The sequence below is a fragment of the Nerophis lumbriciformis genome, linkage group LG17 (genome assembly GCF_033978685.3).
Source record: "Nerophis lumbriciformis linkage group LG17, RoL_Nlum_v2.1, whole genome shotgun sequence".
In the NCBI taxonomy this organism is placed as follows: Eukaryota; Metazoa; Chordata; class Actinopteri; order Syngnathiformes; family Syngnathidae; genus Nerophis; species Nerophis lumbriciformis.
The window spans coordinates 12,569,983-12,589,544 of NC_084564.2; the positions used below are offsets into that span (position 1 = coordinate 12,569,983).

General features: G+C 41.0%; 1 protein-coding gene across 1 annotated transcript in view; it reads left to right on the forward strand.

Moving 5' to 3' along the window:
- Positions 1 to 12,773: 12,773 nt before the first annotated feature.
- The window catches only part of LOC133614904 (short transient receptor potential channel 4-like), a 36,879-nt gene continuing 30,090 nt past the window's right edge, over positions 12,774 to 19,562 (forward strand). The window contains exon 1 of the mRNA XM_061973267.1: positions 12,774 to 12,856. The gene's annotated coding sequence lies outside the window, so the exon portion shown is untranslated. The remainder of the gene's footprint in view (positions 12,857 to 19,562) is intronic.

Genomic DNA, 19,562 nt, shown 5'->3' on the forward strand with positions numbered 1-19,562 from the left:
TTTAAGGAACTGATTCTAGTGATTCAGTACAGTCAAAAGAACTGCCGATCCCATCACTAAACTCAGTAGAAGCATTTAAGTCCCATCTTAAAACTCATTTGTATACTCTAGCCTTTAAATAGAACCCCCTTTTTAGACCAGTTGATCTGCGTTTCTTTTCTTTTCTCCTCTGCCTCCTCGCCGGGTTATTCCGGTTCCGGTGACCATGGATGAAGTACTGGCTGTCCAGAGTTGGGACCCGGGGTGGACCCCTCGCCTGTGCATCGGTTGGGGACATCTCTGTGCTGCTGACCCGTCTCCGCTCAGGATGGTCTCCTGCTGGCCCCACTATGGACTGGACTCTCACTACTTTGTTGGATCCACTAAGGACTGTTCTTTCACAATATTATCATCCATTGCTTTCTGTCTCCCCTAGAGAGGGGGGGTTACCCACATATGCGGTTTCTCATAGTCATTCACATCGACGTCCCTTATGTGGGCTCTGTACCGAGGATGTCGTTGTGGCTTGTACAGCCCTTTGAGACTTTTGTGATTTAGGGCTATATAAATAAACATTGATTGATTGATTGATTGATTCTTATGCAGTATATTTGGTTTGTACTCATACTTAAGGTTTATGTGTTAAATTAATAATATTTATGATTAACACATGGTTTCACATCGTTTGACAAGGTTGCAAACAGTAAGTAGGTTACATATAATTATTGACTACCATTAAAATCAAGAGTCAGATTACTAATTCAGTGTTGATATTTGAGTGGGATCCGGGCCCTTCTGTAGTGGAAAGGGCCCCGAGATCCCCTGCTCAAGAGGATGTTGACAACAGTCCTCCATTGGAAGTAAGTGGGTTACATGGTAGTAGTCGGATTGACCTGAAGCTCCTGTGAGGTAGCCAGCATGTCATGTACAGTACGTGATGTTCAGGTTGCATCCACATGCCAGTCAAGTACTGAAGAGGGTCTGGCAGGCACTCCTAATGACTTTCATGTGCTTCTAACGACGTTTGGATTTCTGACTATTGCATCAGGGTTCCTTTTCAGCGAACAAAGTCGTGTTGGACATCTAATGGAGTGTAATTCAACTACATGCTTTAGTGTTCATGTCGGTAAACATGGCTTGGATCGGCAGTAAACCAGCTGATTATTATCAAATAATGCTGCTTCTTCTTAACCGGATTAATCAAAGAGGTTATTAACTTAGTGAGAAAAGTCAACAACTTGCAGAGAACTAATTTTGGCCCAACCTTTTATCTTAAGTGTTATTTAGACACCTGAGTCAGGAAGGATTCACTCTGGGAATGTTTCCCCCCTAAGGAGAGAATAAATATTCTTTGAAGTCTGAAATGGAGCCGCAGCCATAAGTCACACAGACACTTCAATGTCTGGTGGAGCTAAATAAAAATCAACACATTTGGTATAGAGGGAAGTGTAGTATGCCCTCTAGTGGACAACAAGGCCAACGCATTATTATTATTATTATTATTAATTAAATACTGTAACTGTTTCCATATGAGGAAGAGCTTTCAATTTGACAACACTGTAAGGCACAAAAATATATAAATAAAACTGAAACTGAACTGAAAATAAGCTTTGCACTGATTCCTAACTGACGTGTAACTCAAATATTCCAAACCAAAATACCATACACCAGTGGTTCTCAACCTTTTTTCAGTGATGTACCCCCTGTGAACCATCCATCCATCCATCCATCTTCTTCCGCTTATCCGAGGTCGGGTCGCGGGGGCAGCAGCCTAAGCAGGGAAGCCCAGACTTCCCTCTCTCCAGCCACTTCGTCCAGCTTTTCCTGTGGGACCCCGAGGCGTTCCCAGGCCAGCCGGGAGACATAGTCTTCCCAACGTGTCCTGGGTCTTCCCCGCGGCCTCCTACCGGTCGGACGTGCCCTAAACACCTCCCTAGGGAGGCGTTCGGGTGGCATCCTGACCAGATGCCCGAACCACCTCATCTGGCTCCTCTCGATGTGGAGGAGCAGCGGCTTTACTTTGAGCTCCTCCCGGATGGCAGAGCTTCTCACCCTATCTCTAAGGGAGAGCCCCGCCACCCGGCGGAGGAAACTCATTTCGGCCGCTTGTACCCGTGATCTTGTCCTTTCGGTCATAACCCAAAGCTCATGACCATAGGTGAGGATGGGAACGTAGATCGACCGGTAAATTGAGAGCTTTGCCTTCCGGCTCAGCTCCTTCTTCACCACAACGGATCGATACAGCGTCCGCATTACTGAAGACGCCGCACCGATCCGCCTGTCGATCTCACGATCCACTCTTCCCCCACTCGTGAACAAGACTCCGAGGTACTTGAACTCCTCCACTTGGGGCAAGATCTCCTCCCCAACCCGGAGATGGCACTCCACCCTTTTCCGGGCGAGAACCATGGACTCGGACTTGGAGGTGCTGATTCTCATCCCAGTCGCTTCACACTCAGCTGCGAACCGATCCAGTGAGAGCTGAAGATCCTGGCCAGATGAAGCCATCAGGACCACATCATCTGCAAAAAGCAGAGACCTAATCCTGCAGCCACCAAACCAGATCCCCTCAACGCCTTGACTGCGCCTAGAAATTCTGTCCATATTTTTAGAATATTTAAAAAAAAATCTCACGTACCCCTTGGCATACCTTCAAGTACCCCCATTTGAGAACCACTGCCATACACTGTACTGCATTCAATTGTATATATTTTAAACTTTATTATAATGTAAATATATTCCAAGCTTTTTTTGTTCAAATAAAAATAAATACTCAAATATTTGCTTGCAATATGATTTTAAAACAGGTTATCCGTCCAATTGTACACTGTAAAAATGTCAATAGATTTGTATGGTAGAGAACTGGCAGGCCGGATGGCAAAATTTTACCTTAAAACTGTGGTACGTTTTTCCATTTTGTTATTATTTAAAAAAAAAAATTTTGTACTTTGTAATCCATTTTCTACCGCGTGTTACTCTTGATGTCTCCTACCCGCTCAGGCAAATCATATTGTCAATTAGTGCGTGAGTAATTAATGGATGGATGGATGGATGGATGGATGGATGGATACAAACATACAGTATATATGGTCCGAAGCCATATCACCGCTATCATACCACCTACACTCGACCCTCACCAGTTTGCATATAGAGCAAACCGATCTACAGAGGATGCCATAGCAACAATTCTCCATTCCACACTTACACATCTGGAAAAGCCAATGAGCTATGTCAGGATGCTCTTCATTGACTTCAGTAGTGCCTTTAACACGATTCTGTCGAGCAGACCGATTACCAAGCTGCTGGAGTTAGACCTGTCGCAACAGAGCTGTTACTGGATCAAGGACTTTCTAACAGACCGCCCTCAGAGTGTGAAGGTCTTTCCTCAACACTCAGCGTCAGCACCGTTTCCCCACAGGGCTGTGTTTTGAACCCCTTGCTCTTCAGTCTTTACACCTATGACTGTATTCCCATCCATCCGAGCAATTCCATCATCAATTGTGCGGATGATACTACAGTGGTGGGGCTCATCACAGAAGGGGACGAGTCTGACTACAGAGAAGAGGTGAAGGCACTGTCAGACCACTATGCGAAAAACAACCTCATTCTCAACCCCACAAAGACCAAGGAGCTGGTTGTTGAGTTCCTGGGCATGAACATCTCAAGCAACATGACCTGGAAAAGCAACACCACTGCACTCCAGAAAAAAGGTCAGCAAAGGCTGTATTTTCTGAGAAGGCTAAGGAAAATGGATCTGGCTGATAACTTGCTCCTGTCCTTCTATCGCTGCTTCGTTGAGTCAATACTGACCTACGGTATCTCCGTGTGGTTTTCTAGCTGCACGGTGGCAGAGTGGAATAAATTACAGGGGGTCATAAACGCGGCCCAGAGAATCACTGCATGTCCTCTACATCTACATCTACTTAGCCCTACTCAGTGGCCTAGTGGTTAGAGTGTCCGCCCTGAGATCGGTAGGTTGTGAGTTCAAACCCCGGCCGAGTCATACCAAAGACTATAAAAATGGGACCCATTACCTCCCTGCTTGGCACTCAGCATCAAGGGTTGGAATTGGGGGTTAAATCACCAAAATGATTCCCGGGCGCGGCCACCGCTGCTGCCCACTGCTCCCCTCACCTCCCAGGGGGTGATCAAGGGTGATGGGTCAAATGCAGAGAATAATCTCGCCACACCTAGTGTGTGTGTGACAATCATTGGTACTTTAACTTTAACTTTTAACTTTATCTCTAGAGGACCTGTATAAGACACACTGCAGCAGGAGAGCAAACAGCATCCTCAGGGACTCATCCCACCCAGGTCACCATTGGCTTGAACTCTTGCCCTCAGGGAGGCGCTATAAGACCATCAAAGCAAGGACAAATAGACTGAAAAACAGTTTCTATCCGAGAGCTGTTATTGCCCTAAACTCCGCACTTACCTGAACACTCACCACTTTATTAACTTGCATAACTCTGATAGAGATCTGCTGTGCAATATGTTTTAAAAAATGTTATTATGTTTTTAAAATGTTTATTATTGTTTGTTGTCTTAAGAGTATTTTATGTAGGTTGTTTTAAAAGCACTGAGCTGGATTGCTGTTCAATTTCGTTGTTTCCATGCAATGACAATAAAGGTATTCTGATTGTGATTCTGATTCTGATATATACAGCCCGGCCCCCGGCCAAATTGTTTTAACCCAATGCGGCCCCCAAGTCAAAAAGTTTGGGGACCCCTGATTTACAGTACCGTATTTTTCGGACTATAAGTCGCAGTTTTTTTCATAGTTTGGCCAGGCTCCAAAGCGACTTATATATGTTTTTTTTCCTTCTTTATTATGCATTTTCGGCAGGTGCGACTTATACTCTGAAAAATACGGTAAATGCTGAAAAAACACTGCAAATTTTATGTGAAAATTCCAGCGACTGAGCAACCAGCAAAGTCTCCAGATTAGTTTTTACAGTGTAAACAATATGTACAATACTGTAATCATAATAATAGGTAATTATGTAATATATTAATAAGTAATTGTGTAACACGGAGTGAATCCATACTTTTACATTCATACACTATTCACTGTTGCAAACGGCCCCCTGATAGTTAATTTTTTTACAGTCCCACACATTTTTTTTTCTCCAAATAAAGCATACTTGCCAACCTTCCCGGATTTTCCGGGAGACTCCCGAAATTCAGCGCCTCTCCCGAAAACCTCCCGGGACAAATTTTCTCCCGAAATTCAGGCGGAGCTGGAAGCCACGCCCCCTCCAGCTCCATGCGGACCTGAGTGACGTCAGGTGCGCAACACCACGTAAATCGTTGGCCAACCAAAAAGTAACCCCAGTACGCTATAGCCAACATTCACCAGGAGATGACAACAGAAAAACATAGATCACTCTATTACATTATTCCCCTTTTAGAAATGTATAGAAGTTACTCAAAATAAATAAACAACCCAACCAAAAAATGCAGCAGCTCAATTAAAAAACTGTACTTAAGCCACATTCTTTTTTTTTCTTTTTTTTTAGTACTGAACTCTTAACCCTCATTTGTAAAAAAAAAAATAACATGCTTATTATACAAACAGTATTTGTACACCTTTAACACAGATTTTTATACTGTCTTCAGAGATTCAGTTTTTTTGGTGGTACTCGAAACCTTTCTGGGTACCTGCGAAAGGGTGTTCAGCATGGTTAGAAAAATAGTGACAGAGAATAGAACAAGGATGGACAATTCAACCCTTAACTCAACAATGAGTAGATGAGTGTTATGTGTGTGTATATGTGTAAATAAATGAACACTGAAATTCAAGTATTTCTTTTATATATATATATATATATATTTATATATATATATATATATATATATATATATATATATATATATATATATATATATATATTTATATATATATATTTATATATATGTGTATGAAATACTTGACTTGGTGAATTCTAGCTTTAAATATACTCCTCCCCTCTTAGCCCCGCCCCCAGCCACGCCCCCGCCCCACCCCGACCACTCCCCCCACCCCCCACCTCCCGAAATCGGAGGTCTCAAGGTTGGCAAGTATGAAATAAAGTACTTTTTTTTTAGCTTCACATACATCTTTCTCTTAAGTAAAGTATTTCATTTAATTCCCACGTCTTTGTTTTTTAACCATGTAAAAAAAAATACATTGCCACACATCTTTGTTATGAATAAAGCACTGTATTGGGTTGAATATTTTTTATTTTTTTAATATTGCTATTTTTACCAGCCACACACAGCAAGCGAGAGAGCTTTTATTCCCAAACAGCACGTGAACCTGATGTCATGTCATTTGTAATGAAATAGTCTGATAAAAAGGCTAAATAAACGTTACCTATATATGTAAAGACAAATATTTGTGTTTTTGTTCATTATTAGTATTAACATCTCATCTTTTTCTCATTACATAATGCCCTTAGGTCGATTTATCCATTTTTGATGGGGGCTTTTTAGGGACATAATAACATTTTTTAACGCATGTCGTTAGACTCCATGGAAGTAAAACAAATTAAATGAGGTAACCGGCAGCAGCGACCCGGGAAAAGTTTGATCATGCCGGCCGGCCTCGTCAATGGAGCTGTGAGCTTCGAGACGAACAGTTGTTGTTTTCCTGCTGCCACGGGCTGTGAATGTGCTTGATTTGATATGCGGCAGAGCCTGTCTTTTAAATGTTAATACCACCAGAAATCATCCTTATTTAATCACTGAAGCCCAAATCGTGATCGGGATTAAAATTTGATTAATTGTGCAGCCCTAACTTGAATTACACTGCTGACTCTCGCCAACACATTGGCCCCGTTTACACTGCACACCAAATCTGATTTTTTTACCCTCAAGTGACACAGATCAGATTTTTTTTCACTCCAACGTGCTTCAAATCTGATCTTTTGGCATCAGATTCAGGCCACATCAGGAGGTGGTTCTGAATCCGATCAGAATCTGATCTTTTCAAATGTGACTTCAGTCTAGGGTTGTGCGGTATACCGGTATTAGTATAGTACCTTGATACTAATTCATCATATTCAGTACTATACCGCCTCTGAAAAGTACCGGTCGGCAGTGTTTTAGCTACTTCTAAATCACTAATCCTCGCCTCCATGGCGACAAATAAAGTAAGTTTCTTACAAGTCGATATTTTTTGGCATCACAACATCTTCTTTCGTTTTTTAAAAATGTATATTATGTTTATAAACTCGGGAAATATGTCCCTGGACACATGAGGACTTTGAATATGACCAATGTATGATCCTGTAACTACTTGGTATCGGATTGATACCAAAATGTGTGGTATCATCCAAAACTAATGTAAAGTATCAAACAACAGAAGAATAAGTGATTATTACATTTTAACAGAAGTGTAGATAGAACATGTTAAAAGAGAAAGTAAGCAGATATTAACAGAAAATGAACAAGTAGATTAATAATTCATTTTCTACAGCTTGTCCTTAATAATTTTGACAAAATAATAGAATGGAAAATGACACAATATGTTACTGCATATGTCAGCAGCTAAATTAGGAGCCTTTGTTTGTTTACTTACTACTAAAAGTCAAGTTGTCTTGTATGTTCACTATTTTATTTAAGGACAAACTTGCAATAAGAAACATATGTTTAATATACCGTGAGATTTTGTGTTACAATAAAGCCAATAATGCAATTTGTTGTGGTCCCCTTTATTTAGAAAAGTACCGAAAAGCACCGAAAAGCATCAACATTATTTTGCTACCGGGACAACACTACTTAAGTCTCAACGCAATTTGACCTGAATGTGACTTTTTCGTCAGCTTTGGGCGAGCTACGGCACTCGTGTGCGCCGGAAAGACGCAGTCGCCAGCGGAAGTGGATATTGCATCACAACGTCCGGTTTAGGTGAGCAGAGTCTATTTAAGACGACCAAATTTCCGGTGCATCAATTGTCAATAGTGCGCAAATAATAGGCTATATGTAATATATGAATATATATTTTGATTCAGAAGAAATAGCACGTGAGTTGAAATATAAAGCTCCCGTGTCTCCTCTACTTAACAGCCATAAAAAGATTACAACCCTCACAAATATATTATACTAGATACATTTATTGATACATTGTATTACTTTCATGTAAAAAAAATACTAATTTTTAAGACTTTTATTTTATTTTGTTGTACAAACCTCGTTTCCATAGGAGTTGGGAAATTGTGTTAGATGTAAATATAAACGGAATACAATGATTTGCAAATCATTGTCAACCCATATTCAATTGAATATGCTACAAAGACAACATATTTGATGTTCAAACTCATAAACTTTATTTTTTTTTTGCAAATAATAATTAACTTTTAAATTTCATGGCTGCAACACGTGACAAAGTAGTTGGGAAAGGGCATGTTCACCACTGTGTTACATGGCCTTTCCTTTTAACAACACTCAGTAAACGTTTGGGAACTGAGGAGACACATTTTTTAAGCTTCTCAGGTAGAATTCTTACTATGAAGCCACGTTGATGTAACACGTGGCTTGGCATTGTCTTGCTGAAATAAGCGTCCATGGTAACGTTGCTTGGATGGCAACATATGTTTCTCCAAAACCTGTATGTACCTTTCAGCATTAATGGCGCCTTCACAGATGTGTAAGTTACCCATGTCTTGGGCACTAATACGCCCCCATACCATCACAGATACTGGCTTTTCAACTTTGCGCCTATAACAATCCGGATGGTTCTTTTCCTCTTTGGTCCGGAGGACACGACGTCCACAGTTTCCAAAAACAATTTGAAATGTGGACTCGTCAGACCACAGAAGACTTTTCCACTTTGTATCAGTCCATCTTAGATGAGCTCAGGCCCAGCAAAGCCGACAGCGTTTCTGGGTGTTGTTGATAAACGGTTTTCGCCTTGCATAGGAGAGTTTTAATTTGCACTTACAGATGTAGCGACCAACTGTAGTTACTGACAGTGGGTTTCTGAAGTGTTCCTGAGCCCATGTGGTGATATCCTTTACACACTGATGTCGCTTGTTGATGCAGTACAGCCTGAGGGATGGAAGGTCACGGGCTTAGCTGCATACGTGCTGTGATTTCTCCAGATTCTCTGAACCCTTTGATGATATTACGGACCGTAGATGGTGAAATCCCTAAATTCCTTGCAATAGCTGGTTGAGAAAGGTTTTTCTTAAACTGTTCAACAATTTGCTCACGCATTTGTTGACGAAGTGGTGACCCTCGCCCCATCCTTGTTTGTGAATGACTGAGCATTTCATGGAATCTACTTTTATACCCAATCATGGCACCCACCTGTTCCCAATTTGCCTGTTCACCTGTGGGATGTTCCAAATAAGTGTTTGATGAGCATTCCTCAACTTTATCAGTATTTATTGCCACCTTTCCCAACTTCTTTGTCACGTGTTGCTGGCATCAAATTCTAAAGTTAATGATTATTTGCAAAAAACAAATGTTTATCAGTTTGAACATCAAATATGTTGTCTTTGTAGCATATTCAACTGAATATGGGTTGAAAATGATTTGCAAATGATTGTATTGCGTTTATATTTACATCTAACACAATTTCCCAACTCATATGGAAACAGGGTTTGTAGTAGCGACTTCCTTTGTTTTCACTTTATCGAAGTGCGCATGCAAGTGACGTCGAGGCCACATTGGGGCCGGTGCGCGTTTACACTGGAGTCTGCTAAAAATCACTTTTTACTTGCAGTGTAAAAAGTCGGCTGGAAAAAAAAATCAGATCCCAAAAAAAGTCACTTTGACCTGCAGTGTCAATTTAGTCATTGACACACTGGGCGGTGTAGCTCGTTTGGTAGAGCGGCCGTTCCAGCAACTTGAGGGTTCTGGGTTCGATCCCCGCTTCTGCCATCCTAGTCACTGCTGTTGTGTCCTTGGGCAAGACACTTCACCCACCTGCTCCCAGTGCCACCCACACTGGTTTAAATGTAACTTAGATAATGGGTTTCACTATGTAAAGCGCTATATAAATATAATTCACTTCACTTCACACACATTGACGCGCTTTGCCTCTCCGAAAAAGGAAACCAGGGACGAACACCTGCTTGCTCACATATGCCACCCTTAATGGTTCATTAGCAAGAATATGAATGTCCCACTTACATTAAATACACTATATTGCCAAAAGTATTTGGTCACCTGCCTTGACTCACATGTGAACTTGATCCCATTCCTAACCCATAGGGTTCAATATGATGTCTGTCCGCCTTTTGCAGCTATTACAGCTTCAACTCTTCTGGGAAGGCTGTCCACAAGGTTGCGGAGTGTGTTTAAAGGAATTTTCGACCATTCTTCCAAAAGCGCATTGGTGAGGTCACACACTGATGTTGGTCGAGAAGGCCTGGCTCGCAGTCTCCGTTCTAATTCATCCCAAAGGTGTTCTATCAGGTTCAGGTCAGGACTCTGTGCAGGCCAGTCAAGTTCATCCACACCAGACTCTGTCATCCATGTCTTTATGGACCTTGCTTTGTGCACTGGTGCACAGTCATGTTAGAAAAGGAAGGGGCCCGCTCCAAACTGTTCCCACAAGGTTGGGAGCATGGAATTGTCCAAAGTGTTTTGGTATCCTGGAGCATTCAAAGTTCCTTTCACTGGAACTAAGGGGCCAAGCCCAACTCCTGAAAAACAACCCCACACCACAATTCCTCCTCCACCAAATTTCACACTCGGCACAATGCAGTCCGAAATGTACCGTTCTCCTGGCAACCTCCAAACCCAAACTCATCCATCAGACTGCCAGATTCGTCACTCCAGAGAACGCGTCTCCACTGCTCTGGAGTCCAGTGGTGACGTGCTTTACACTACTGCATCCCATCCTTTCCATTGGACTTTGTGATGTATGGCTTAGATGCAGCTGCTCGGCCATGGAAACCCATTACATGAAGTTCTCTGCGTACTGTACGTGGGCTAATTGGAAGGTCAAATGAAGTTTGGAGCTCTGTAGCAACTGACTGTGCAGAAAGTCTTTGCACTATGCGCTTCAGCATCCGCTGACCCCTCTCTGTCAGTTTACGTGGCCTACCACTTGGTGGCTGAGTTGCTGTTGTTCCCAAACTCTTCACTTTTCTCATAATAAAGCCGACACGACTGGATTTGTTGCACAGGTGGCATCCTATGACAGTTCCACGCTGGAAATCACTGAGCTCCTGAGAGCGGCCCATTCTTTCACAAATGTTTGTAGAAACAGTCTCCATGCCTAAGTGCTTGATTTTATACACCTGTGGCCGGGCCAAGTGATTAGGACACCTGATTCTGATCATTTGAATGGGTGGCCAAATACTTTTGGCAATAAAGTGTACATTACACAGGCTGTAGAAAGTATTGGTGTATAATAAATAGGGATGTCCGATAACGGCTTTTTTGCCGATATCCGATATTGCCCAACTCTTAATTACCGATACCAATATCAACCGATACCGATATATAAAGTCGTGGAATTAACACATTATTATGCCTAATTTGGACAACCAGGTACGGTGCAGATAAGGTCCTTTTTAAAAAAAAAAAAAAAAAAAAAAAAAATAAGATAAATACATCGAGAGGAGCCAGATGAGGTGGTTCGGGCATCTGGTCAGGATGCCACCCGAACGCCTCCCTAGGGAGGTGTTTAGGGCACGTCCGACCGGTAGGAGGCCACGGGGAAGACCCAGGACACGTTGGGAAGACTATGTCCCCCGGCTGGCCTGGGAACGCTTCGGGGTCCCACAGGGAGAGCTGGAAGAAGTGGCTGGGGAGAGGGAAGTCTGGGCTTCCCTGCTTAGGCTGCTGCCCCCGCGACCCGACCTCGGATAAGCGGAAGAAGATGGATGGATGGATGGATAAATAAATTTAAAAAAAATTCTTGAATAAAAAAAAATGTAAAACAATATAAAAACAGTTACATAGAAACTAGTAATTAATGAAAATGAGTAAAATTAACTGTTAAAGGTTAGTACTATTAGTGGACCAGCAGCACGCACAATCATGTGTGCTTACGGACTGTATTCCTGCAGACTGTATTGATATATATTGATATATAATGTAGGAACCAGAATATTAATAACAGAAAGAAACATTGTGTGAATGAGTGTAAATGGGGGAGGGAGGTTTTTTGGGTTGGTGCACTAATTGTAAGTGTATCTTGTGTTTTTTATGTTGATTTAATAAAAAAATAAAAATACAAAAAACGATACCAATACTAAAAAAACGATACCGATAATTTCCGATATTACATGGCCGATATTATCGTACATCTCTAATAATAAATGTTTCTGCAAACTGTATTGGGCGACACGCATCCAATCCAGTTATGAAGCATTGCGCAATCAGAGGGTAGCCTCGGCACGCGCACGCGCAGCATCATCTCAAGTCTCTGCCTTGTATTTGATTAGGAAATGTGGCAAATTTGGCCATCTTTCCTTAAGAAAATTTTGCAAACGATCATCAGATCATACAGGAAACAGAATAAGAACACAGTTCAGTAGTTTTTAAAGCCTTTCCGGAGCGCACACCACTGTGAGGACACCAAAGTGTGTTGTGAATGGTGACAGCTGCAGTGAGGATCATGAGGACTGTCAGTGAGAAACAGCATCACTTCCTCAAAAATCACAACAACCTCCTTTTTTTATTAATCATCTGAAGATGATCCGAAGAGGGCAAAAGCAAGAAAAGAACGCACGCAAGTCAGTGGGTGTGTTGACAGGATGTGTGTGCTGGGAGGGGAGGCGGCAAGCTGACTGCGTGACATGTCATTGACTTATTGTGTCTTCAGAGGTGGAGGACTTGCTTCTCACCAGCCCGTCTGGTTGTCTCATTTCTCGCCATTTTTTCGGGTTCTCCGTTGGCAGAGGATCGGGTCAAACTGCGCGACAACGCCGGGACGGTAAAGTTTGGGTTTGTTTCTTTTTTTTTACAGGAAATGAAAAAAGTGCATGTGCTTCTTAAAAAAAGGGATGCAATTTTGCTGCCATTTTTATAACTCAAAATTGTGTTTGTGTCTATTTGAGCCGGCTATTGCACCGCACACAGTTTAAAGACTAGTAACATGGGTAGGGATTGGAAAGGGGTTATTTACGGAAATACATTCCTAATATTAAATAATTAATTAACTGATAGGTTGATTGGCAACACTAAATTGGCCCTAGTGTGTGAATGTTGTCTGTCTATCTGCGATGAGGTGGCGACTTGTCCAGGGTGTACACCGCCTTCCGCCCGAATGCAGCTGAGATAGGCTCCATCACCCCCCGCGACCCCAAAAGGGACAAGCGGTAGAAAAAGAATGGATGGATCCTTTATCAAGATTCATCAAGGTGAGGCTTTCAACACCATCAAATCGGTGAACTTTTGCAGTATTTAGAGCAGGCCTGGGCAATGACTCGAGGGGTCAAATATGGAGGAAAAAGATGTGTCTGGGGGCCGGTATATCTGATTTTTAGGAACACTAATCTAAAACCACACAATAATGTCTGATTGAAAGCTAAAACCGTTATGACAGACCGCCTTTAAAGGGGAACATTATCACCAGACCTATGTAAGCATCAATATATACCTTGATGTTGCAGAAAAAAGACCATATATTTTTTGAACCGATTTCCGAACTCTAAATGGGTGAATTTTGGCGAATTAAACGCCTTTCTATTATTCGCTCGGCACAACGTGACGTCACATCGGGAAGCAATCCGCCATTTTCTCACTTTCGTCGGTGTGTTGTCGGAGGGTGTAACAACACGAACAGGGACGGATTCAAGTTGCACCAGTGGCCCAAAGATGCGAAAGTGGCAAGAAATTGGACGAAATTTGTTCAAAATACGAGGCTGTGGGGAAAGCCGACGAAATGGTCAGTCGTTTGTTCCGCACACTTTACCGACGAAAGCTATGCTACGACAGAGATGGCAAGAATGTGTGGATATCCTGCGACACTCAAAGCAGATGCTGACATCAACTCCAAAACTGGACAGATCAGCTTTCAGGAAAAGAGAGCGGATGAGGGTATGTCTACAGAATATATTAATTGATGAAAACTTTATTCATTACTCGCGGTTTTACGTAAATTATTATACATAAACTGTGTTTACCAATAATTTAGCTTGAAACATTCATTTTTTTCAATCATTCGAGTACATTCGGGTAGTCTTGTGTAATGCAGTATTTTGTGTCTATTTAGGTATGGTTAACCTGAGTGCTGAAATCGTGGAAAAATATATGTTCTTAGCGCGCCTGAAATGGGCTGTCTGCACTTTCAAAGTGCATGTTGTTGCCAAATGTATTTCATATGCTGTAAACCTAGTTCATAGTTGTTAGTTTCCTTTAATGCCAAACAAACACATACCAATCGTTGGTTAGAAGGCGATCGCCGAATTCGTCCTCGCTTTCTCTGTCGTGTCGTTTTCGTCGGTTTCGCTTGCATACGGTTCAAACCGATTTGGCTCAATAGCTTCAGTTTCTTCTTCAATTTCGTTTTCGCTACCTGCCTCCACACTACAACCATCCGTTTCAATACATGCGTAATCTGTTGAATCGCTTAAGCCACTGAAATCCGAGTCTGAATCCGAGCTAATGTCGCTATATCATGCTGTTCTATGCGCCATGTTTGTTTGTATCGGCATCACTATGTGACGTCACAGGAAAATGGACGGGTGTATATAACGATGGTTAAAATCAGGCACTTTGAAGCTTTTTTTTAGGGTAAAATGGGTAAAATTTTGAAAAAAACGTCGAAAAATAAAATAAGCCACTGGGAACGGATTTTTAATGGTTTTAACCCTTCTGAAATTGTGATAATGTTCCCCTTTAAAAAAACAGATTTTTTTAAAATAAAGAATGAGACACCTAGAATGTACATGAAAATAAATAATGTGGGATTTCCAATATTAACTATGAACAATCAAACACTGAATATTGACAACATATGAACGTCACACCCCCTCTCGATCTACATATTTTACAATCAAGCGAAACGCAAAGAAAATGCAACAAACACAGCGAAGGGTAATAAAAAAATAAACCCACCTACATTCTCATGCATCTGATATATCACTAAACTTTCCAACTTTGTTGTAAAAATCTCCTTCTACGTCTGTCCCTGACACCCGCATTTCAGGCTGGACGCTCTTGAAACACTATGTGGAAACGCTCCCCACCCACACTACTTGGTGCCTCGTCTGAGCTCCTGTGACTTAGATTACCATAGTAACTAATTAGATTACCATAGTAACTAATTGGATTACCATAGTAACTAGTATATCATGCAAAAGCGCAGATTCCAACCATTGAAATACTTTGTATAGTTCAAGACTTACGGTCATTAGAAAACATCACTGCACATCATAATGGCAGCTACACTTTCCATCTTAAGATCTAAAAAAATGAATTGAGAATGTTCGGCGGGCCTTAGTTTGCCCAGGTCTGATTTAGACTAAGGGTGTCACTCCCAAGTGGGCCGGACTGGTAAAATCACGGCACGATAACTTAAAAATAAAGACAACTTCAGATTGTTTTCTTTGTTTAAAAATAGAACAAGCACATTCTGAAAATGTACAAATCATAATGTTGTTGTTGTTTTTTTTACACTTACATGTTGCGGTTAATAGTATTCCATCTTTATTTGTCGTTATTTATACTTTCTGACTAAATTGTGTGATAATGTTCATCAGTCAACTCATTGGTGTTAATTTCCACTCTTTCAAGATAAAAAAATAATATCAAAATCAAATTACAGGATGTTATTTATGTAGTTTGCTCATTTTCCTCGACTGCTGCACTAACATCATGTGGTTTATTTGATTGATTGATCCATCCATCCATTTTCTACCGCTTATTCCCTTTGGGGTCGCGGGGGGCGCTGGAGCCTATCTCATGAAAAATGATTGAATTATTTATTTCAAACCTGCACAGTACAACAACACACATTTTTTTTTTTTTTTTACATTTTGGCAGAGACATTTATGCAAGGCTTGAAAAGGGTTTGGATGAAGCAAATGCTTATAATATCCCAACCCCTCTCACTCATTCCACCATACTTGCCAACCCTCCCGAATTTTCCGGGAGACTCCCGAAATTCAGCGCCTCTCCCGAAAACCTCCCGGGACAAATATTCTCCCGAAAATCTCCCGATTTTCAGCCGGAGCTGGAGGCCACGCCCCCTCCAGCTCCATGCAGACCTGAGTGAGGACAGCCTTTTTTCACGACGGGAGGACAACAGGGTGACAAGTACTAAATCATCCAGACTAGAGATAAATTGTATTATTATGTTTATCTTACCTAAAAATAAATATATTTATTAATAAAAAAAAAAAAAAAAAACGAAATACATTTTTACTATATTTTGCTAAAAACATCAAAATTAATTGTATTTTTATTTGTATTTTTTCTGACTCCTTATTACATCCAGCCATAGAATTATACATTAAAATAAACATATTTGAAATAATTAATTTTATATTATCATAATAATTCATTTAAAATTACCTTATTTAATTATTAAAATAATTGCTTGTTTATCAACAACTTTAGCATTTTATTCATTACATTTTGAAGCTCTCAGAAGCCAAGTTATGTTATATTCCTTAGTATTTATTTATGCAAGTTTGAAGTATCAATTATCTAAACACAGTGTCGTTTGCATATTTTCAGGATGTAGATATATATATATATATATATGTATGAAATACTTGACATGGTGAATTCTAGCTGTCAATATACTCCTCCCCTCTTAACCACGCTCCGCCCCACCCCTGACCACGCCCCCCGCCACCCACCTCCCGAAATCGGAGGTCTCAAGGTTGGCAAGTATGCATTCCACATTTAACATAAACAATGTAATACAAGAACAATACTATACAAACAAAAACAAGAAAAGCTCCTGTACACTAACAATAAAATAGTACCACTGTTACTATGAGACAAGACAAGACGAGACAAAAAACACACACACACACACACACACACACACACACATACACACATTTGTATTACATATGTAGAATAATCCACAAAGATACAAAGAATTGCTATTGCGACATCTAGTGGGCACATTTAAAACAGCGGTTTCTTTCATTTAAAAAATTTCGGCTCATTTTTATACTTCGCAAACTCACCCCGCGGGCCGGATAAAACCTGTTCGCGGGCCGGCTGTACGTTTGACACCCCTGATTTAGAGTGTAGTGCTGCTGGATGTTCAAAATTAAGCACTTACACTTAATTCATTTTCGACCACATGTCCTGGTCAAGGTCACAGGTCATTTTATAAATTAAAAACACATTGAAATCACTCGCCATACAGCAATAGATGACATCTGCCTATTACCTGACACCTGACATGTTAGCTACTTCTCTTTGTTTATAATGTTTATAATGTCTATTTTCTATTTCCTGCTGGATTTACTCTCTATTTTATGCTGCTGCTGTCACATATACTGTAATATTGTACATGGTCATTGGTATATTTTGGAAATATATGTTATTGACATAATATAATATATCTGTATATATATTATTCTGTACACATATTATGTATATATTCGTATATATGTTAGATTTTTAATCGCTATATTAGTCTATTTATACCTGCATTGTCCTTTCCATCCTTACACTTTCCATCATTGTAACTGAGCTACTGTGTTGAACTATTTCCCTTGTGGATCATTAAAGTTTGTCTAAGTCTAAGTCTAAATAAACCCCCTAATTATTGCATATAAACATGGTTTAGCATTGATTTTACCCAACGATGAATACAATATAGTTCATTTTTAGTACGGTAAGGGAAGAAAACGCAAAGCATAAAATTGCTTCGGTTTTGTGTAAATAGCTTGAGTGATACCAAAAAATCAGTCGTACCTCAATTTACGAGCTCGTAAATGTAAAACACCTGTATCTCAAATCAGCCTCGCCCATTGAAATGAAATGAAATCTGTGCTTGGCCCCCCTAAAAGGCCCCGATTTTAACATGAACATGCCTTTTGAAAAGAAAAACAAACTTTCCGATAAAAAATGTTCGGAAAACATTACAATAGCATGTACTACAAACAACTACTTTATGAAATATTGTAATAAAGTTAAAGTACCACTGATAGTCACACACACACACACACACTAGGTGTGGTGAAATTACCCTCTGCATTTGACCCATATCCTTGTTCCACCCACTGGGAGGTGAGGGGAGCAGTGAGCAGCAGCGGTGGCTGCGCTCAGGAATCTTTTTTTTTTTTGATGATTTAACCCCCAATTCAGCTCAGTGGCCTTGTGGTTAGAGGCCCGCCCTGAGACTGGGAGGTTGTGAGTTCATACCAAAGACTACAAAAAAATGGGACCCATTGCCTCCCTGCTTGGCACACAGCATCAAGGGTTGTGTCGGAGGCAGATATTTACATATATCCAAATTTAAGTGTTACTTCTTTTATTTCATAATCATATTACAAAACAGCTAGTGTTTTTCTTCCAATTGTGGTCTTTTGGTTGTCTGCAAAACTGTGTGCTTAACCTTGAGTGAGGAATGTAAGAAAGAGAGATAATGGGCATGTGTTTTGGCTGGAGAGACATGACTGCCAGGGTGGGAGGAAGAGAGACTTAAGAGGGGAGAGGGTTTTTCGGGGGGGGCAGACCATCTTGGCGGCGCGATTGAATCTTCTATGCTGGACTGATCTCAATGTATATGCAAAGCTTTGCAAATATATTACAAAATACCTATTCTGTCTCTGGTGGTTTTTCTACTCAGCTTTAAGTGTCGTAAAGAGCTTGGGAGCGACTTGTGACTTGAATTCCCTGGGAGGAACAACTGGTCCAAAACGCAACAGTTGGAATTAAAGTTAAAGTTAAAGTCCCGAACGGTTGTCACACACACACTGGGTGTGGGGAAATTTGGTTGGAGTTGGGGGTTAAATCACAGGAAAAAGTATTCCCGAGCGTGGCGCATGCTGCTGCTCACTGCTCCCCTCACCTCCCAGGAGGTGAACATGGGGAAGGGTCAAAGGCAGAGGACAAATTTCACCACACCCAGTGTGTGTGTGACAATCGTTTGGGAGTTTAACTTTAATTCCAACCCTTAATGCGGAGTGCCAAGCAGGGAGGTAATGGGTCCCATTTTTATAGTCTTTGGTATGACTCGGCCGGGGTTTGAACTCACGACCTTCCAGTCTCAGGGCGGACACTCTAACCACAAGATTAAGATTGTCCATCATTTACCTTAGGGAGAAGACATCTCCTGCAACCTGCTAAGAACTAGGAAATCACTGTTTATGTTCCACACGGACGTATTTGAGTGAGGGACCGGAGCAGTCAAAGTTGACAACAAGCGATATGTACAGGTATGTTTGTGTACCTAAGGTAATGCTCGGCCAGTTTGTTGAGTCAGGACCAGACGGAACAAACTGAAACATGTCAAACACAGAAAATTGCAGCTTGTCGATATTTTTATGGGTACATGTTCATTGTTTGGACGTGTCTGGCTGCAGCTTATTTATTGCGGACTGATGCTACACCCAGGTCGGTTGCTAACCGATAAGGCTTATTTTTAAAGTTTAATTTCTTTGATTCGGTTTTCCGCGTCCTTTCCTTCGCACTCAGTTCCAATGGTCAGGATTGTGTCGATCTCC